The sequence below is a fragment of the Staurois parvus genome, unplaced genomic scaffold (genome assembly GCF_062004578.1).
Source record: "Staurois parvus isolate SC_StPar_1 unplaced genomic scaffold, SC_StPar_1.0 ptg001892l, whole genome shotgun sequence".
Lineage (NCBI taxonomy): Eukaryota > Metazoa > Chordata > Amphibia > Anura > Ranidae > Staurois > Staurois parvus.
The window spans coordinates 66211-85000 of record NW_028319688.1 but is presented as its reverse complement, the minus strand read 5'-3'; the positions used below and the strand labels follow the sequence as shown (position 1 = coordinate 85000).

At 49.8% G+C, this 18790-nt stretch overlaps 1 long non-coding RNA gene across 1 annotated transcript in view; it reads left to right on the top strand.

Moving 5' to 3' along the window:
- Positions 1–18472, top strand: part of LOC149433867 (uncharacterized) — a 26704-nt gene extending 8232 nt beyond the window's left edge. The window contains exon 2 of the long non-coding RNA XR_016308837.1: positions 16943–18472. This is a non-coding gene — a long non-coding RNA (uncharacterized LOC149433867). The remainder of the gene's footprint in view (positions 1–16942) is intronic.
- Positions 18473–18790: the final 318 nt, after the last annotated feature.

Here is an 18790-nt window from a genome sequence, read left to right as displayed (position 1 = left end):
AGAAGACAGTTTTAAACAATAAGGCTAGGTCAAAATTGACTACAGACAAAAAAGCAGAGCTTTACTACAACTACTGGGCTGTACTACAACAATTAAGAAACTGCAGAGGATACAGTAGTGTACAACTGGCCAGCAATAGGATATTTTTATTGAGGGAGAATTAGCCAAAATGTACTAGAGAAAAAGAGCAGAGGCAGAGGCTTTCACACTGGAAATAATAGACTGCAGGTGATACAGCAGTGTAAAACTGGCCAGCAGCAGTACAATGTTATTCAGAGATAAAAGGCCTAACTGGTGTATGCATAACTTTTTTATATGGGGATAGGATACATGTGAGTATTAGGAAGAGGAAGAATTGGCAAAAATATACTAGAAAAAAAGAATACATGTTTTACTGTAAGCAATAAAAGATGGCAGATGATACAGCAGAGCAGCATAGGCAAGCAACTGTATATTTTTATTGCGGGAGAATTGGCCAAAATGTACTAATAAAAAATAGTACAGGCAAGGGCCTGATACAGCAATGTAAATCTGGCCTGCAACAAGACACTTTTAAGCAGCAAGGCTAGGACAAAATTGACAACAGACAAAAAAGAAGAGCTTTACTACAACTACTGGGCTGTACTACAACAGTTAAGACACTGCAGAGGATGCAAAAGTGTAAAATTGGCCAGCAGCAGGACAATGTTATTCAGAGATAATAGGCCTAACTGGTGCATGCCTAACTGTTATCTACGGGGCAGACTGACCATTCGAGCACTCGGGCACTGCCCGAGGGCCCGGGGTCCATAGGGGGCCCCATGAAATTCCCCTGGTAAAATGCCCCTGGTAACTTTTTGTAGGCTTTTTTGGGTGTGCTTTGAGTGTGGGCAAGGAAACGGGGGCCCCATGATCCCCTATTGCCAGGGGGCCCAATAAGTTGTCAGTCCGCCCCTGCTACGGGGATAAGATGAATGTAAGTGATAGGAAGAGGAAGAATTGGTCACAATTTACTAGAATACATGTTTTACTGTAAGAAATAAGAGACAGCAGATGACACAGCAAAGCAGCATTGGCAAGCAATTGTATATTTTAATGAGCAAGAATTGGCCAAAATGTACTAATAAACCAAAACAGTACAGGCAAGGGCTTTACTACAAGATGGCAAAGCAGGGAAAAACTGGTCAGCACCAGGACAGTTTTAAACAGCAAGGCTAGGCCAAAATTGACTACAGACAAAAAAAGCAGAGCTTTACTACAACTACTGGGCTGTATTACAACAATTAATACATTGCAGAGGATACAGCAGTGTAAAACAAAAATAGTACAGGCAAGGACTTTTTCAACAAGATGACAAAGCAGGGAAAAACTGGCCAGCAACAGCACTGTTTTATATAGCAAAGCAAGGACTAAATGTACTAGATGCAAAAAAAGCACAAGCTGGGTCTTTGCTTCAACAATGAAGACACTGCAGAGGATGCAGAAGTGAAAAACTGGCTAGCAGCAAGATGTTATTTCCGAGATATCAGGCCCAACAGGTGCATGCCTAACTTTTATCTATGGGGATAAGATGGGCATGAGTGATATAATGTGAGGCGGTTTAGGTGCACACTGTTCTCGCAATTAGCTTTTATTTTCTTTCAAAGAATGCAGTGGCTTGCTGAGAATAAACAGCAAACCCCAAGGACAGATGGTCAGTCACAGGGGTGGACTGACAACTCATGGGGCCCCCGGGCAATAGGGGATCATGGGGCCCCTGTGTCCTTGCCCAAACTCAAAAATGCCTATGAAAAAGGTACCAGGGGCATCACATGGGGCCCCCTACTGAGCCTGGGCCGTCGGGCAGTGCCCGAGTTTCCAAATGGTCAATCCGCCCCTGGTCAGTCACAAGACAATGCTCTAACTTGAAGAAAAACGAGTAAATGCTTGCACTCCTGCGCTGGACGATGGACTCCTCAGTGACTGTAACCATACATAGATAGCCTATGGAATGCACGCCTTGCTGCCCTCGACGGACAAGGGGAATCCAAATGAACTGCATGCAAAAAGACAAAGAGAGGGTGCATTTCTTTCGGGAGTTTCTTGATTTTTATTTACTTTATTTACTTTTGATAGAATTTTTTTTTTTTTTAGGTTTGGGGTGCTCAGAGTAGAGCAGTATCTTGTATGCAAAAAGACAAAGAGAGGGCGCACGAGCCTAGTGCACTACCTTTAACAATTGGTTTATTGTATAAAAAGTGATATACTCACAAAAGAATAAAAGTCAAAGGCACATCATAGGAAATACAGCAAGGTCCAATCTCCCTGGAAGGTGTCTGGTTGGGGACTAAAGACCTCCAAATGGTTGATGCGTTTCGAGGGGACACCTCTTCCTCAGAGCCGCTACCAACATCATGATGAAGAGCCATCGCCTCAAAACGCGTCAGTCATTTGGAGGTCTATAGTCTCCAACTAGACACCTTCCAGGGAGCTTGGACTTTGCTGTATTTCTTATGATGTGCCTTTGACTTTTATTCTTTAGTGAGTATATCACATTCTGGGCAGCACAGTGGCTAAATGGTTAGCACGTCTGCCTGGCAGTACTCGGGTCATAGGTTTGAATCCCAACCACTGCACCACCTGCCTGGAGTTTGCATGTTCTCCCTATGCCTGCGTGGGTATCCTCTGGGTACTCTGGTTTCCTCCCACACTACAAAGACATGCTGGGAGGTGAATTGGCTCCTGTCTAAATTGTCCCTAGTATGTGTATGTATGGATGTGAGTTAGGGACCTTAGATTGTACGCCCCTTGAGGGTTAGGGACCTTAGATTGTTACACCCCTTGAGGGTTAGGGACCTTAGATTGTTACACCCCTGGAGGGTTAGGGACTGATGTGAATGTACAATATATATGTAAAGTGCGGCGTAAATTGACGGCGCTATATAAGTACCTGAAATAAATAGATTTTATACAATAAACCAATTTTTAAAGGAAATGCACTAGGCCCGTGCGCCCTCTCTTTGTCTTTTTGCATACAAAATAATGCTCTACTCCGAGCACCCCAAACCTAAAAATAAAAATTCTATCAAAAGTAAATAAAAAACAAGAAACTCATGAAAGAAATGCGAAGTGCAAAAATAAATAAATACATAAATAAATGGTCCCATAATCACGAAATTAAAAACAATAAATGAAAACAGTTTAACCTACAATAAAGGTCCTATAAACCTGAAATTAAAATCAATACCCCACCCCTCCCCCACCCTAAATAAAGAGCGGTGAGCTAGAAGAAGCAGCAGCTGATTTGTTGTTGTGAGATCCATCGTACCGACACGGCTACTTGAAGAACTTCATGTTTTCTGACCTTCATCCCACCCTGACCGCCAGTATTATGATAAACAGCCTGTCGGAGTGAGATGTACTCATGGCAGCTTGTAGCGTCCTTCTCCAGGGTCAGGCGTGGAGGAAAGTTACCCGTCTGTCAGACTTCGGTATTATTTATAGCTCTGATATGTTTTCTGTTACCATTGGCATGGCGCTTCATTGACAGTGAAAGGTGAAGATCACATGTGCTCACCCCGGCCATGCAATGTCCTGCCGGAGTCAAAACCTTCGGCCGCTGCGAGTGGTTGGCGCGGGAGGATGTGAATCCTGAACATGCACATGGAAGCTGATTCGGCTTGGCACTCAGCGGAGTGTGGAGGGAATGACAGGGGACAGTATGTACAGGAGAGGAGTGTGGAGGGTATGACAGGGGACAGTATGTACAGGAGAAGAGTGTGGAGGGTATGACAGGGGACAGTATGTACAGGAGAGGAGTGTGGGGGGTATGACAGGGGACAGTATGTACAGGAGAGGAGTGTGGAGGGTATGACAGGGGACAGTATGTACAGGAGAAGAGTGTGGAGGGTATGACAGGGGACAGTATGTACAGGAGAGGAGTGTGGGGGGTATGACAGTGGGCAGTATGTACAGGAGAGGAGTGTGGAGGGTATGACAGTGGGCAGTATGTACAGGAGAGGAGTGTGGAGGGTATGACAGTGGGCAGTATGTACAGGAGAGGAGTGTGGAGGGTATGACAGTGGGCAGTATGTACAGGAGAGGAGTGTGGGGGGTATGACAGATATGTGTTAGGGATCCGGGTGTGACCAGAAATGTGTGGACTGACACAGGGAAGTAGCAAGCTTTAGGAACACAGGCGTAGTCAGGGCTGGAGAGGTGGAATGGTCAGGCACCGCCCGGCGGGATCTCTAGTGACCCACAGACCAGGATTCCCCAGGGCGCGGAGTCTAAGCCCCAGTCTGCCTTTTCACCAGAGCCCCTGATGGTGGGGATGAACTTGGCGCAGGAATGAGACCAGGTCGCGGCCCCTGAGTGCACCCAACTGTGGTAGAGGGGTCCGCCAAGGGTATGTACCGGGGGAAAGCCTGATGAGATGGGACTGGCAGGTTTGGACAGTAGTGACTGGATCCGTGCGGGATGGATGGATTGTCTGGGTAGCGTCAAGCGTAGTCAGGCAGGCCAGGTCAGCAACGTGCGGGTGGTGAGGTACCGGGGGAGCAGGCAGAGAATAGTCAGGGTAACAAGCCAGGTTCAGTAACTCACGGGCAGCGCGGTACAGAGGATCAGGCAGAAGGATGGTCAGACAAGCCAGGGGTTCAACAGGAGACGGTCAGCAGGGTCAGGAACAATGCAGAGTCGGCAACAAATCAGATAGGCAGAGGAACAGGAACACAGGATACAAGGTACAGGGGCTCATGGGAAACATACACCAAGGCACTGATCACAGGCCTGGTCATTCTAAAGTACACCTCCTGCAATCAGCCCCAGGTGTTGGCTGACTGCAGGAGTGAGCTTCTGCCTGCTGAGAGCACCCGCTGGTCAGCACTGGTACTGCAGCCCACACGGCAGGTGAGTCCTACCACCAGTGCTGAGTCCATTCCTGACAGTATGACAGTGATAAGTATGTACAGGAGAGCAGTCTGAAGGTATGACAGCGATCGGTATGTACAGGAGAGGAGTGTGGGGGGTATGACAGGGGACAGTATGTACAGGAGAGGAGTGTGGGGGGTATGACAGGGGACAGTATGTACAGGAGAGGATTGTGGGGGGTATGACAGGGGAAAGTATGTACAAGAGAGGAGTGTGGGGGGTATGACAAGGGACAGTATGTACAGGAGAGGAGTATGGAGGTATGATAGTGATCAGTATGTACAGGAGAGGAGTGTGGAAGGTATGACAGTGATCGGTATGTACAGGAGAGGAGTGTGGGGGGTATGACAGTGATCGGTATGTAGAGGAGAGGAGTGTGGAGGGTATGACAGTGGGCGGTATGTACAGGAGAGGGGTGTGGAGGTATGACAGTGGGCAGTATGTACAGGAGAGGAGTGTGGGGGGTATGACAGTGGTCAGTATGTACAGGAGAGGAGTGTGGGGGTATGAAAGTGGTCAGTATGTACAGGAGTGGAGTGTGGGGGGTATGACAGTGAGCAGTATGTACAGGAGAGGAGTGTGGGGGTATGACAGTGATCGGTATGTACAGGAGAGGAGTGTGGAGGGTATGACAGTAGCCAGTATGTACAGGAGAGGAGTGTGGAGGGTATGACAGTGATCAGTATGTACAGGAGAGGAGTGTGGGGGTATGACAGTGATCGGTATGTACAGGAGATGAGTGTGGGGGGTATGACAGGGGACAGTATGTACAGGAGAGGAGTGTGGAGGTATGATAGTGATCAGTATGTACAGGAAAGGAGTGTGGGGGGTATGACAGGGGACAGTATGTACAGGAGAGGAGTGTGGGGGGTATTACAGGGGACAGTATGTACAGGAGAGGAGTGTGGGGGGTATGACAGTGGGCAGTATGTACAGGAGAGGAGTGTGGGGGGTATGACAGTAGCCAGTATGTACAGGAGAGGAGTGTGGGGGGTATGACAGCGGGCAGTATGTACAGGAGAGGAGTGTGGAGGGTATGACAGCGGGCAGTATGTACAGGAGAGGAGTGTGGAGGGTATGACAGTAGCCAGTATGTACAGGAGAGGAGTGTGGAGGGTATGACAGCGGGCAGTATGTACAGGAGAGGAGTGTGGAGGGTATGACAGCGGGCAGTATGTACAGGAGAGGAGTGTGGAGGGTATGACAGTGGGCAGTATGTACAGGAGAGGAGTGTTGGGGGTATGACAGTGATCGGTATGTACAGGAGTGGAGTGTGGGGGGTATGACAGTGGACAGTATGTACAGGAGAGGAGTGTGGGGGGTATGACAGGGGACAGTATGTACAGGAGAGGAGTGTGGGGGGTATTACAGGGGACAGTATGTACAGGAGAGTAGTGTGGAGGGTATGACAGTGATCGGTATGTACAGGAGAGGAGTGTGGGGGGTATGACAGGGGACAGTATGTACAGGAGAGGAGTGTGGGGGGTATTACAGGGGACAGTATATACAGGAGACGAGTGTGGGGGGCATGACAGGGGACAGTATGGACAGGAGAGGAGTGTGGGGGGTATGACAAAAGACAGTATATACAGGAGAGGAGTGTGGAGGTATGATAGTGATCAGTATGTACAGGAGAGGAGTGTGGGAGGTATGATAGTGATCGGAATGTACAGGAAAGGAGTGTGGGGGGTATGACAGTGATCGGTATGTAAAGGAGAGGAGTGTGGGGGGGTATGACAGTGATCGGTATGTACAGGAAAGGAGTGTGGGGGTATGACAGTGATCGGTATGTACAGGAGAGGAGTGTGGGGGGTATGACAGGGGACAGTATGTACAGGAGAGGAGTGTGGAGGTATGATAGTGATCAGTATGTACAGGAAAGGAGTGTGGGGGGTATTACAGGGGACAGTATGTACAGGAGAGGAGTGTGGGGGGGGGTATGACAGGGGACAGTATGTACAGGAGAGGAGTGTGGGGGGTATGACAGGGGACAGTATGTACAAGAGAGGAGTGTGGGGGGTATGACAAGGGACAGTATGTACAGGAGAGGAGTATGGAGGTATGATAGTGATCAGTATGTACAGGAGGGAAGTGTGGAAGGTATGACAGTGATCGGTATGTACAGGAGAGGAGTGTGGGGGGTATGACAGTGATCGTTATGTACAGGAGAGGAGTGTGGAGGGTATGACAGTGGGCGGTATGTACAGGAGAGGGGTGTGGAGGTATGACAGTGATCAGTATGTACAGGAGAGGAGTGTGGAGGTTATGACAGTGGCCAGTATGTACAGGAGAGGAGTGTGGAGGGTATGACAGTGGGCGGTATGTACAGGAGAGGAGTGTGGAGGGTATGACAGTGGGCAGTATGTACAGGAGAGGAGTGTGGGGGGTATGACAGTAGCCAGTATGTACAGGAGATGAGTGTGGGGGGTATGACAGTGGGCAGTATGTACAGGAGAGGAGTGTGGAGGGTATGACAGTTGCCAGTAAGTACAGGAGAGGAGAGTGAAGGGTATGACAGCGGGCAGTATGTACAGGAGAGGAGTGTGGAGGGTATGACAGTGGGCAGTATGTACAGGAGAGGAGTGTTGGGGGTATGACAGTGATCGGTATGTACAGGAGTGGAGTGTGGGGAGTATGACAGTGGACAGTATGTACAGGAGAGGAGTGGGGGGGATGACAGGGGACAGTATGTACAGGAGAGGAGTGTGGGGGGTATTACAGGGGACAGTATGTACAGGAGAGGAGTGAGGAGGGTATGACAGTGATCGGTATGTACAGGAGAGGAGTGTGGGGGGTATGACAGGGGACAGTATGTACAGGAGAGGAGTGTGGGGGGTATTACAGGGGACAGTATATACAGGAGACGAGTGTGGGGGGTATGACAGGGGACAGTATGTACAGGAGAGGAGTGTGGGGGGTATGACAAGGGACAGTATATACAGGAGAGGAGTGTGGAGGTATGATAGTGATCAGTATGTACAGGAGAGGAGTGTGGGAGGTATGATAGTGATTGGTATGTACAGGAAAGGAGTGTGGAGGGTATGACAGTGATCGGTATGTAAAGGAGAGGAGTGTGGGGGGTATGACAGTGATCGGTATGTACAGGAAAGGAGTGTGGGGGTATGACAGTGATCGGTATGTACAGGAGAGGAGTGTGGGGGGTATGAAAGGGGACAGTATGTACAGGAGAGGAGTGTGGAGGTATGATAGTGATCAGTATGTACAGGAAAGGAGTGGGGGGGGTATGACAGGGGACAGTATGTACAGGAGAAAAGTGTGGGGGGTATGACAGGGGACAGTATATACAGGAGAGGAGTGTGGGGGGTATGACAGGGGACAGTATATACAGGAGAGGAGTGTGGAGGTATGATAGTGATCAGTATGTACAGGAGAGGAGTGTGGGGGGTATGACATTGATCGGTATGTACAGGAGAGGAGTGTGGGGGGTATGACAGGGGACAGTATGTACAGGAGAGGAGTGTGGAGGGTATGACAGGGGACAGTATGTACAGGACAGGAGTGTGGAGGGTATGACAGGGGACAGTATGTACAGGAGAGGAGTGTGGAGGGTATGACAGTGGGCAGTATGTACAGGAGAGGAGTGTGGGAGGTATGACAGGGGACAGTATGTACAGGAGAGGAGTGTGGAGGGTATGACAGTGATCGGTATGTACAGGAGAGGAGTGTGGGGGGTATTACAGGGGACAGTATGTACAGGAGACGAGTGTGGGGGGTATGACAGGGGACAGTATGTACAAGAGAGGAGTGTGGGGGGTATGACAAGGGACAGTATATACAGGAGAGGAGTGTGGGAGGTATGAAAGGGGACAGTATGTACAAGAGAGGAGTGTGGGAGGTATGACAGTGATCGGTATGTACAGGAAAGGAGTGTGGAGGGTATGACAGTGATCGGTATGTACAGGAGAGGAGTGTGGGGGGTATGACAGGGGACAGTATGTACAGGAGAGGAGTGTGGGGGTATGACAGTGATCGGTATGTACAGGAGAGGAGTGTGGGGGGTATGAAAGAGGACAGTATGTACAGGAGAGGAGTGTGGAGGTATGATAGTGATCAGTATGTACAGGAAAGGAGTGTGGGGAGTATGACAGTGATCGGTATGTGCAGGAGAGGAGTGTGGGGGGTATGACAGTGGGCAGTATGTACAGGAGAGGAGTGTGGGGGGTATGACAGTAGCCAGTATGTACAGGAGAGGAGTGTGGGGGGTATGACAGCGGGCAGTATGTACAGGAGAGGAGTGTGGAGGGTATGACAGCGGGCAGTATGTACAGGAGAGGAGTGTGGAGGGTATGACAGTAGCCAGTAAGTACAGGAGAGGAGTGTGGAGGGTATGACAGCGGGCAGTATGTACAGGAGAGGAGTGTGGAGGGTATGACAGTGGGCAGTATGTACAGGAGAGGAGTGTTGGGGGTATGACAGTGATCGGTATGTACAGGAGTGGAGTGTGGGGGGTATGACAGTGGACAGTATGTACAGGAGAGGAGTGGGGGGCGGGTATGACAGGGGACAGTATGTACAGGAGTGGAGTGTGGGGGGTATTACAGGGAACAGTATGTACAGGAGAGGAGTGTGGAGGGTATGACAGTGATCGGTATGTACAGGAGAGGAGTGTGGGGGGTATGACAGGGGACAGTATGTACAGGAGAGGAGTGTGGGGGGTATGACAAGGGACAGTATGTACAGGAGAGGAGTGTGGGGGGTATGACAAGGGACAGTATATACAGGAGAGGAGTGTGGAGGTATGATAGTGATCAGTATGTACAGGAGAGGAGTGTGGGAGGTATGATAGTGATCGGTATGTACAGGAAAGGAGTGTGGAGGGTATGACAGTGATCGGTATGTAAAGGAGAGGAGTGTGGGGGGTATGACAGTGATCGGTATCTATAGGAAAGGAGTGTGGGGGTATGACAGTGATCGGTATGTACAGGAGAGGAGTGTGGGGGGTATGACAGGGGACAGTATGTACAGGAGAGGAGTGTGGAGGTATGATAGTGATCAGTATGTACAGGAAAGGAGTGTGGGGGGTATGACAGGGGACAGTATGTACAGGAGAGGAGTGTGGGGGGTATGACAGGGGACAGTATATACAGGAGAGGAGTGTGGGGGGTATGACAGGGGACAGTATATACAGGAGAGGAGTGTGGAGGTATGATAGTGATCAGTATGTACAGGAGAGGAGTGTGGGGGTTATGACATTGATTGGTATGTACAGGAGAGGAGTCTGGAGGGTATGACAGTGGGCGGTATGTACAGGAGAGGAGTGTGGGGGGTATGACAGGGGACAGTATGTTCAGGAGAGGAGTGTGGGGGTATGACAGTGATCGGTATGTACAGGAGAGGAGTGTGGGGGGTATGAAAGAGGACAGTATGTACAGGAGAGGAGTGTGGAGGTATGATAGTGATCAGTATGTACAGGAAAGGAGTGTGGGGAGTATGACAGTGATCGGTATGTGCAGGAGAGGAGTGTGGGGGGTATGACAGTGGGCAGTATGTACAGGAGAGGAGTGTGGGGGGTATGACAGTAGCCAGTATGTACAGGAGAGGAGTGTGGGGGGTATGACAGCGGGCAGTATGTACAGGAGAGGAGTGTGGAGGGTATGACAGCGGGCAGTATGTACAGGAGAGGAGTGTGGAGGGTATGACAGTAGCCAGTAAGTACAGGAGAGGAGTGTGGAGGGTATGACAGCGGGCAGTATGTACAGGAGAGGAGTGTGGAGGGTATGACAGTGGGCAGTATGTACAGGAGAGGAGTGTTGGGGGTATGACAGTGATCGGTATGTACAGGAGTGGAGTGTGGGGGGTATGACAGTGGACAGTATGTACAGGAGAGGAGTGGGGGGGGGGGTATGACAGGGGACAGTATGTACAGGAGTGGAGTGTGGGGGGTATTACAGGGAACAGTATGTACAGGACAGGAGTGTGGAGGGTATGACAGTGATCGGTATGTACAGGAGAGGAGTGTGGGGGGTATGACAGGGGACAGTATGTACAGGAGAGGAGTGTGGGGGGTATTACAGGGGACAGTATATACAGGAGACGAGTGTGGGGGGTATGACAGGGGACAGTATGTACAGGAGAGGAGTGTGGGGGGTATGACAAGGGACAGTATATACAGGAGAGGAGTGTGGAGGTATGATAGTGATCAGTATGTACAGGAGAGGAGTGTGGGAGGTATGATAGTGATCGGTATGTACAGGAAAGGAGTGTGGAGGGTATGACAGTGATCGGTATGTAAAGGAGAGGAGTGTGGGGGGTATGACAGTGATCGGTATCTACAGGAAAGGAGTGTGGGGGTATGACAGTGATCGGTATGTACAGGAGAGGAGTGTGGGGGGTATGACAGGGGACAGTATGTACAGGAGAGGAGTGTGGAGGTATGATAGTGATCAGTATGTACAGGAAAGGAGTGTGGGGGGTATGACAGGGGACAGTATGTACAGGAGAGGAGTGTGGGGGTATGACAGGGGACAGTATATACAGGAGAGGAGTGTGGGGGGTATGACAGGGGACAGTATATACAGGAGAGGAGTGTGGAGGTATGATAGTGATCAGTATGTACAGGAGAGGAGTGTGGGGGTTATGACATTGATTGGTATGTACAGGAGTGGAGTCTGGAGGGTATGACAGTGGGCGGTATGTACAGGAGAGGAGTGTGGGGGGTATGACAGGGGACAGAATGTTCAGGAGAGGAGTGTGGAGGGTATGACAGGGGACAGTATGTACAGGACAGGAGTGTGGAGGGTATGACAGGGGACAGTATGTACAGGAGAGGAGTGTGGGGGGTATTACAGGGGACAGTATGTACAGGAGAGGAGTGTGGAGGGTATGACAGTGGGCAGTATGTACAGCAGAGGAGTGTGGGGGGTATGACAGGGGACAGTATGTACAGGAGAGGAGAGTGGCGGGTATGACAGTGGGCAGTATGTACAGGAGAGGAGTGTGGGGGGTATGACAGGGGACAGTATGTACAGGAGAGGAGTGTGGAGGGTATGACAGGGGACAGTATGTACAGGAGAGGAGTGTGGAGGGTATGACAGGGGACAGTATGTACAGGAGAGGAGTGTGGGGGGTATTACAGGGGACAGTATGTACAGGAGAGGAGTGTGGAGGGTATGACAGTGGGCAGTATGTACAGGAGAGGAGTGTGGGAGGTATGACAGGGGACAGTATGTACAGGAGAGGAGTGTGGAGGGTATGACAGTGATCGGTATGTACAGGAGAGGAGTGTGGGGGGCATTACAGGGGACAGTATGTACAGGAGACGAGTGTGGGGGGTATGACAGGGGACAGTATGTACAAGAGAGGAGTGTGGGGGGTATGACAAGGGACAGTATATACAGTAGAGGAGTGTGGGAGGTATGAAAAGGGACAGTATGTACAAGAGAGGAGTGTGGGAGGAATGACAGTGATCGGTATGTACAGGAAAGGAGTGTGGAGGGTATGACAGTGATCGGTATGTACAGGAGAGGAGTGTGGGGGGTATGACAGGGGACAGTATGTACAGGAGAGGAGTGTGGGGGTATGACAGTGATCGGTATGTACAGGAGAGGAGTGTGGGGGGTATGAAAGAGGACAGTATGTACAGGAGAGGAGTGTGGAGGTATGATAGTGATCAGTATGTACAGGAAAGGAGTGTGGGGGGTATGACAGTGATCGGTATGTGCAGGAGAGGAGTGTGGGGGGTATGACAGGGGACAGTATGTACAGGAGAGGAGTGTGGGGGGTATTACAGGGGACAGTATATACAGGAGAGGAGTGTGGAGGTATGATAGTGATCAGTATGTACAGGAGAGGAGTGTGGGGGGTATGACATTGATCGGTATGTACAGGAGAGGAGTCTGGAGGGTATGACAGTGGGCGGTATGTACAGGAGAGGAGTGTGGAGGGTATGCCAGTGGGCAGTATGTACAGGAGAGGAGTGTAGAGGGTATGACAGTGATCGGTATGTACAGGAGCGGAGTGTGGGGGGTAATACAGGGGACAGTATGCACAAGAGAGGAGTGTGGGGGGTATGACAAGGGACAGTATATACAGGAGTGGAGTGTGGAGGTATGATAGTGATCAGTATGTACAGGAGAGGAGTGTGGGAGGTATGATAGTGATCGGTATGTACAGGAAAGGAGTGTGGAGGGTATGACAGTGATCGGTATGTACAGGAGAGGAGTGTGGGGGGTATGACAGTGATCGGTATGTACAGGAGAGGAGTGTGGGGGGTATGACAGGGGACAGTATGTACAGGAGAGGAGTGTGGAGGTATGATAGTGATCAGTATGTACAGGAGAGGAGTTTGGGGGGTATGACAGTGGGCGGTATGTACAGGAGAGGAGTCTGGAGGGTATGACAGTGGGCGGTATGTACAGGAGAGGGGTGTGGAGGTATGACAGTGATTAGTATGTAAAGGAGAGTAGTGTGGGGGGTATGACAGTGATGGGTATGTACAGGAGAGGAGTGTGAGGGGTACGACAGTAGCCATTATGTAAAGGAGAGGAGTGTGGAGGGTATGACAGTGGCCAGTATGTACAGGAGAGGAGTGTGGAGGGTATGACAGTGGGCAGTATGTACAGCAGAGGAGTGTGGGGGGTATGACAGGGGACAGTATGTACAGGAGAGGAGTGTGGAGGGTATGACAGGGGACAGTATGTACAGGAGAGGAGTGTGGAGGGTATGACAGGGGACAGTATGTACAGGAGAGGAGTGTGGGGGGTATTACAGGGGACAGTATGTACAGGAGAGGAGTGTGGAGGGTATGACAGTGGGCAGTATGTACAGGAGAGGAGTGTGGGAGGTATGACAGGGGACAGTATGTACAGGAGAGGAGTGTGGAGGGTATGACAGTGATCGGTATGTACAGGAGAGGAGTGTGGGGGGTATTACAGGGGACAGTATGTACAGGAGACGAGTGTGGGGGGTATGACAGGGGACAGTATGTACAAGAGAGGAGTGTGGGGGGTATGACAAGGGACAGTATATACAGGAGAGGAGTGTGGGAGGTATGAAAGGGGACAGTATGTACAAGAGAGGAGTGTGGGAGGTATGACAGTGATCGGTATGTACAGGAAAGGAGTGTGGAGGGTATGACAGTGATCGGTATGTACAGGAGAGGAGTGTGGGGGGTATGACAGGGGACAGTATGTACAGGAGAGGAGTGTGGGGGTATGACAGTGATCGGTATGTACAGGAGAGGAGTGTGGGGGGTATGAAAGAGGACAGTATGTACAGGAGAGGAGTGTGGAGGTATGATAGTGATCAGTATGTACAGGAAAGGAGTCTGGGGGGTATGACAGTGATCGGTATGTGCAGGAGAGGAGTGTGGGGGGTATGACAGGGGACAGTATGTACAGGAGAGGAGTGTGGGGGGTATTACAGGGGACAGTATATACAGGAGAGGAGTGTGGAGGTATGATAGTGATCAGTATGTACAGGAGAGGAGTGTGGGGGGTATGACATTGATCGGTATGTACAGGAGAGGAGTCTGGAGGGTATGACAGTGGGCGGTATGTACAGGAGAGGAGTGTGGAGGGTATGCCAGTGGGCAGTATGTACAGGAGAGGAGTGTAGAGGGTATGACAGTGATCGGTATGTACAGGAGCGGAGTGTGGGGGGTAATACAGGGGACAGTATGCACAAGAGAGGAGTGTGGGGGGTATGACAAGGGACAGTATATACAGGAGTGGAGTGTGGAGGTATGATAGTGATCAGTATGTACAGGAGAGGAGTGTGGGAGGTATGATAGTGATCGGTATGTATAGGAAAGGAGTGTGGAGGGTATGACAGTGATCGGTATGTACAGGAGAGGAGTGTGGGGGGTATGACAGTGATCGGTATGTACAGGAGAGGAGTGTGGGGGTTATGACAGGGGACAGTATGTACAGGAGAGGAGTGTGGGCGGTATAACAGGGGACAGTATATACAGGAGAGGAGTGTGGAGGTATGATAGTGATCAGTATGTACAGGAGAGGAGTTTGGGGGGTATGACAGTGGGCGGTATGTACAGGAGAGGAGTCTGGAGGGTATGACAGTGGGCGGTATGTACAGGAGAGGGGTGTGGAGGTATGACAGTGATTAGTATGTAAAGGAGAGTAGTGTGGGGGGTATGACAGTGATGGGTATGTACAGGAGAGGAGTGTGAGGGGTACGACAGTAGCCATTATGTAAAGGAGAGGAGTGTGGAGGGTATGACAGTGGGCAGTATGTACAGGAGAGGAGTGTGGAGGGTATGACAGGGGACAGTATGTACAGGAGAGGAGTGTGGGGGGTATGACAGTGATCAGTATGTACAGGAGAGGAGTGTGGGGGGTATGACGGTGAGCAGTATGTACAGGAGAGGAGTGTGGGGGGTATGACGGTGGGCAGCATGTACAGGAAAGGAGTGTGGAGGGTATGACAGTGGGCAGTATGTACAGGAGAGGAGTGGGGGGGGGGTATGACGGTAGGCAGTATGTACAGGAAAGGAGTGTGGAGGGTATGACAGAGGGCAGTATGTACAGGAGAGGAGTGTGGGGGGTATGACAGTGAGCAGTATGTACAGGAGAGGAGTGTGGGGGGTATGACAGTGAGCGGTATGTACAGGAGAGGAGTGTGGGGGGTATGACAGCGGGCAGTATGTACAGGAGAGGGCTGTGGGGGGTATGACAGTGAGCGGTATGTACAGGAGAGGAGTGTGGGGGGTATAACAGTGGGCAGTATGTACAGGAGAGGAGTGTGGGGGGTATCACAGTGGGCAGTATGTACAGCAGAGGGCTGTGGGGGGTATGACAGTGGTCAGTATGTACAGGAGAGGAGTGTGGGGGGTATGACAGTGGGCAGTATGTACAGGAGAGGGCTGTGGGGGGTATGACAGTGGTCAGTATGTACAGGAGAGGAGTGTGGGGGGTATGACAGTGGTCAGTATGTACAGGAGAGGAGTGTGGGGGGTATGACAGTGGGCAGTATGTACAGGAGAGGAGTGTGGGGGGTATGACAGTGGGCAGTATGTACAGTAGAGGAGTGTGGGGGGTATGACAGCGGGCAGTATGTACAGGAGAGGGCTGTGGGGGGTATGACAGTGGTCAGTATGTACAGGAGAGGAGTGTGGAGGTATGACAGTGATCAGTATGTACAGGAGAGCAGTGTTTGGGGTATGACAGTGGGCAGTATGTACAGGAGAGCAGTGTGGAGGTATGACAGTAATCAGTATGTACCGGAGAGGAGTGTGGGGGGTATGACAGTGATCAGTATGTGCAGGAGAGGAGTGTGGAGGTATGACAGTGATCAGTATGTACAGGAGAGCAGTGTGTGGGGTATGACAGTGGTCAGTATGTACAGGAGAGCAGTGTGTGGGGTATGACAGTGGTCAGTATGTACAGGAGAGCAGTGTTGTGGGGTATGACAGTGGGCAGTATGTACAGGAGAGCAGTGTGGAGGTATGACAGTGATCAGTATGTGCAGGAGAGGAGTGTGGGGGTATGACAGTGATCAGTATGTACAGGAGAGGAGTGTGGAGGTATGACAGTGATCAGTATGTACAGGAGAGCAGTGTGTGGGGTATGACAGTGGTCAGTATGTACAGGAGAGCAGTGTGTGGGGTATGACAGTGGGCAGTATGTACAGGAGAGCAGTGTGGAGGTATGACAGTGATCAGTATGTACAGGAGAGGAGTGTGGGGGGTATGACAGTGATCAGTATGTACAGGAGAGGAGTGTGGGGGGTATGACAGTTTGCAGTATGTACAGGAGAGCTGTGTGGGGGGTATGACAGTGGTCAGTATGTACAGGAGTGCAGTGTGTGGGGTATGACAGTGGGCAGTATGTACAGGAGAGCAGTGTGGAGGTATGACAGTGATCAGTATGTACAGGAGAGGAGTGTGGGGGGTATGACAGTGTGCAGTATGTACAGGAGAGCTGTGTGGGGGGTATGACAGTGTGCAGTATGTACAGGAGAGCTGTGTGGGGGGTATGACAGTGGGCAGTATGTACAGGATCTCATCCGCACTAAGTAACTTTTTTATCTTTTAGATTTATTATCCCTTTAATGTCATCTGTTTTTTTTTCCCTAGGAGTGCAGTTTCCATCGAATTCCCGGTGTTAATACATCAGATGATTACTTTGTGTCTGATCCGGGTGGGACGTGAAGGCCGTGTTCACTTCTCGGCTTCGCACACACCAATCCTCTAATTGGGAGTGTGAGTGACGGCTGCCTGTGACCCCCCCCCCCCCCCCACCCGACCTCTCAGAGCCTCAGGTGCTAAAACATCAGATTGGATTCATTTCACACAAAGGATTGTGGGACTTTAATCCGCATTCTTTACTGCCGCATGCAAAGGGGAGGAAATCCCATGACAGTCATCTCACTTCACCAGTTCCATCCTGTTAAAGGAGAACGATCAATCTTTACATCTTTAAATAAATTCAATGTATCTAAATACATATATATCTGTACATTTATAAATATCCTGTATATATATATATATACAGTGCAGGAAATGTGTATTTGCTCCCCTGCTGATGTTGAATGTTCGCCCCGCATAAAGAAATGATTGCTCTAAAAATTGAATGTTCGGTGTAACACTGAGAGACAGAATACAACAACAAATTCAGCAGAAATGCGTCTAACAAGTGATGACTGATCTGCATGTTCATGAGGGAAAGAAGGATTTGATCCCCTATCATTCAGCAGGATTTCTGGCTACCAGGTGTCTTTCATACAGATAACAAGCTGAGATTAGAAGCAGTCTCTTAAAGGGAGTGCTGCTAATCTCATTGTGTTACCTGTATAAAAGACACCTGTCCACAGGAGCCATCAAACCATCAGATTCCAAACTCTCCACCATGGCAAAGACCAAAGAGCTGTCCAAGGATGTCAGGGACAAGATGGTAGACCTACACAAGGCTGGACTGGGCTACCAAACTATGGCCAAGCAGCTTGGTGAGAAGGTGACAACAGTTGGTGCAATCATTCACAAATGGAAGAAACACAAAACAAGTGTCAGTCTCCCTAGGTCTGGTGCACCATGCAAGATCTCACCTCGTGGAGTGTCAATGATCATGAGAACAGTGAGGAATCATCCCAGAACTACACGTGAGGATCTTGTCAATGATCTCCAGGCAGCTGGGACCACAGTCACCAAGAAAACAATCGGTAACACACTACGCCGACAAGGACTGAAATCCTGCAGTGCACAGTATATAAATATATATATATATACACACACACAGTACATACATATATATATATATATATATATATATAAAGTACAGACATGAAATATGGAACAGCAAGAATGTAAAAATCTCTTTTTTTTTTCAGTCTGAAATTTCCCTGCAGCAGATACATGGGCCTAACTGCTTGTCCACTGGGGCCATTTATTTGTGATTGACAGCTGCAGCTGCAAATGGTGGCATGGGTAGGGCTGCTGGAAATGCAAAATCACGTATATGTATATATGATTTTGCACTGCTGCCGCCCTGTAGCAGTATTTCTACCGAACTATATTGTATAAAATGAATTTTGTGCACTTTTCCTGAAATTCTGCATTTGACAACCTGCTGCACAAATATCATGTGACATAAAAATATGCAACAGCCAACATTTTATTCTTCATTTCTTTTTGCCTCCCTCTTACCCCAATTTCCTAGGTAGCGGCCAGTAAATACCATTTATTAAATACAGTCCTGAGTATATGAGCTCAGAAATGTCTACTGAACCGTGAACATGCGACTTGTGTGAACCATAAAAAGCCGGGGTCCTCAAACTTTCGAAACAAAGGGCCAGTTTACTGCCCTTCAAACTTTAGTTGGGTTGGACTGTGGTCAGTGGGAGTAAAAAAAATTACAAAACTGGTGTCAGTGGGAGGAATGGTGCCCCATCATTGGTGTCAGTGGAAGGAATAGTGCCTCATCATTGG